The sequence below is a fragment of the Neophocaena asiaeorientalis genome, unplaced genomic scaffold, assembly GCF_003031525.2.
Source record: "Neophocaena asiaeorientalis asiaeorientalis breed wild unplaced genomic scaffold, Neophocaena_asiaeorientalis_V1.1 scaffold176, whole genome shotgun sequence".
Taxonomy (NCBI): Eukaryota; Metazoa; Chordata; class Mammalia; order Artiodactyla; family Phocoenidae; genus Neophocaena; species Neophocaena asiaeorientalis.
This window is the reverse complement of record NW_020175788.1, coordinates 1034643-1038256: the sequence shown is the minus strand read 5'-3', so window position 1 is coordinate 1038256 and position 3614 is coordinate 1034643. Positions and strand designations below refer to the sequence as shown.

The 3614-nt window shown below is 42.5% G+C and overlaps 1 pseudogene; it reads right to left on the bottom strand.

The window, feature by feature from the left end:
• Nucleotides 1–2479: 2479 nt before the first annotated feature.
• LOC112391137 (uncharacterized) lies at nucleotides 2480–2579 on the bottom strand (annotated as a pseudogene).
• Nucleotides 2580–3614: the final 1035 nt, after the last annotated feature.

Sequence of the window (3614 nt, the reverse complement as noted above, 5' to 3'; positions counted from 1 at the left end):
TGTGAATTCTGTCTCTCTGTTGAGGATCCCATCCAAAGGATGAGTAGGTAAAGTTTCGGTTATGGAAAAATCTACTCTTTTTAAAATTAATTTCTTTCTTTAATTGAAATACAGTTGATTTACAATATTATATTAGTTGCAGGTATATAGCCTAGTGATTCAGTATCTGTACAGATTATGCTCCATTATAATCTGTTTGTAATGGCTATAATTCCCTGGGTTGTACGTTATATCCTGTTACTTATCTATTTTATACATAATAGTTTGTACCTCTTAATCCCTTACCCCTATCTTGCCCCTCCCCCCTTCCCTCTCCCCACTGGAAACCACTGGTTTGTTCTCTAGATCTGCAAGTCTGTTTCTCTTTTGCTACACACATTTGTTTGTTTTATTTTTAGATTCACACATAAGTGATATGGTAGGGTAATTGTCTTTCTCTGCCTGACTTATTTCACTAAGCATAATACCCTCTAGGCCTATCCATGTTGCCTCAAAGGCAGGATTTCATTCTGAAAAAATCTACTCTTTGTACTTTCTTTTTACCTACAGCATGTGAGGAGAAAAAGGGATGGAGATAGAGAAAGAGCTTGGCTGATAATAACAAAAGTAATAATGACAACATCTAACTACCGTTCCTTGCCTAGCTGAACCGAATGCCCAGCAATTAGCTCCCTATTTTATATTCATTGTAATCTTCACAAAACCCCATGAAGTAGATACTATAAATATCTCTTTTTATAAACGAGGACACTGCAGCCTAAAGAGGGTAAGCGTTGCTCTCAATCTCATACAAGAAGTGGTAGCAACATATCTATTCTAACGTGACTTTTTTAAACTTAAAGTACATTATGTATAACTGTACAGATTGTTAAGAAGTCACCGCAAAATATATCTCACTATGTGTCACTCACATGAACTCTAGTCTGTCCTGAAAGCCATGGGTTGTTAAGAAAATTCATCCAAGTGTGAAGAAGAGTAGAGAGAAGAGATTTCAGGTGATAGAGTTTTCTCTTTTTCTGATTGTGATACGTCTTACCATGTCTAGTTTATTCGTCTTATGAAAAACTTAACACAAAGAAAAAGGTGTCCTACATCTGTTAAGAGAAAAAGAAACTCACCACTGACCGAGGATCTCAAGAAGAGATGCAGAATGGATCACCTTCAAGTGCCATGATGATTTAATTCTCTTCAATAGATCATTCTTTTTTATTTTTTTTTAATTAAAAAAGATTTTTTTGGCAGTCCCATGCAGCTTGTGGGGTCTTAGTTCCCCCACCAGGGATCGAACCCCGGGCCCTGGCAGTGAAAGCACTGAGTCCTAACCACTGGACTGCCAAGGAATTCCCTAGATCATTATTTAAATTATACTGTCAAAATCTAAATAAAATATGCAGAGACTCCCAGAGCACCTCTTCCATAAAAATCTCAATGGAAGTTGAAAAAACAAAGCCCATTATGGTCTGTTTTCTTTGAAAATATACTGATGGCATTCGGAGGATGAAGTTTGAGCAATGCCCCCAAGAGCTCCCCTCTTTAGCCGAAAGTCTCTCAATCAGAGTGTTTTCGCTTTCCTCATTATGCAGGGTTTGTACGCTTAAAAAATAAACCTACCAAAAAAAAAAATCCAAGAGATGAAGGGGTAGGGAGATGAAGAGGCTGTGGGATCTTTCTAGAAAGCACATCTTTTCTTCTGTGATGGAAAATCAAAACCCCTTGTTAGACACATGCCAATATGTACACGGTGTGGGGTAATGTACACCGCTGTCACTGGCCTTGAACACTGGTGCCCTCCTTTTTGATCTACACCATATATTGTCTGCAGCTATCAAGAGATTCAACTACAAGAGACACTGGAATCCTGAAGAGCCTCAAGGAGCTGCCCTTCATGTCCTGTCCCTCCTCGGAGCCAGCGGAGGAAAGGGGTGGACATCAAGGTGGGGCAGACGGAAGTCAAGGGCGAAAGTGACCAGCCCAGCAGAGGGAACGGCCAGGGAGGACTCAGAAATGACACACGGTCAAGGGTCTGAGTTCAGAGAATCCCAGAAAGTCTATTTTCTATTCATGATAGGACATTCATGGTTGTGAATAACACAGTTTGAAAGGTTTAAAACTCAGTGTGTCATTGTGCTGAAATAGATCTGTGCTGCGAGATTGCCAAGCTGGCATTAAAAAGAGGGAGGGGAAAAAAAGAGGAAAGAAAGAGGAGGGGAAAAAAGTGCCCACACCATGCAGGCCCAGATGAAGTAAACCCTAGACCTGCCTGCTGCTATATCCAGATGTTTCCAAGGAAGGTGGATCGCTCTTAATTGTGCCTGAGACATACTAGGAATTTGGCTTTTTGGAAATCCAGGAAATTTCTTATCTTCCTATCAGTGGTTCCCTAACTGGATGGCAGACTAGGACTCCCTAGAGGTCTCTTCAAAATGACCTGATGCCTGGGCCCACCCCTAGAGATTCTGATTTTTTTTTTAAAATTATTAAAAATATGGAATGCTTCATGAATTTGCCCATCATCCTTGGGCAGGGGCCGTGCTAATCTTTGTACTGTGTCAGTTTTAGTATATGTGCTGCCGAAGCTAGTGTGAGATTCAATTTGTTTGGGGCTAGTACTATTTTTTTTTTAACTCTTCTTCTTCTAAAATTCCTCCATCGAGTCTAATGTGCAGCCAGTGTTGAGAAATTCTGTTATGGCCTTGCAAACATCTTTTTAAAAACTGCCTTGGGGCTTCCCTGGTGGCGCAGTGGTTGAGAGTCCGCCTGCCGATGCAGGGGACACGGGTTCGTGCCCCGGTCCGGGAAGATCCCACATGCCGCGGCGCGGCAGGGCTCGTGAGCCATGGCCGCTGAGCCTGCACGTCCGGAGCCTGTGCTCCGCAACGGGAGCGGCCGCAACAGTGAGATCCGCGAATCGCAAAAAAAAAAACAACAAAAACTGCTTTGATTGCCTTCTCTTTGGCAGATGTTTTAGCACTTTGCTAATTGTAAGTGGAATGTCAAATCCTACCTTCATGAGTTGGAGTTTTCCCGGTGAGTTTCCCAGGGAAAAACCCTGACACAGGCTGAAGTGATTTCTGGGTATCATAATTTCTAAGGTGCACATTCCACCCCCCCACCCCGACCCCCTCCCTACCACTGCCCATTTTAACGCAGCAGAAATCAGGATGCATCTTACAATCACTGCGATTGTTCAGTCATTGCCGGACCAAGTTGCAGTCCCAATTAAGCTGTCATTGCTTTTACACACTCTTGGTCATAGCGCTTCATATATCCGGCACTTCCATTGTGTTATATGAATTGCTGCAACCAGATGTGTTTAATGGGTGCTTAGAAAGTCTCTAAGAAGATGATGCTATGATTTGTCATTAAAGCAAAAAGTTACTGAGTACAAAGAAGGGCAGGCAAACAGAGACGGGCGGCACAGATTTGGTATTAGGAAAACAATTATTTGTCATTAAAGGAGTGACCGAAATTCCTCATGTTCTCACAAAGCAACAAGCCAGTGCTTGCCGGGATCTGCAGGAGGACACGTGCACTCAGAGAGGGGGGCTCTTTCTGAGACCCTGCAAGAGGACTTCCCATCACACCAGCCAAGCAAGAAAGCACTCACATCAAAA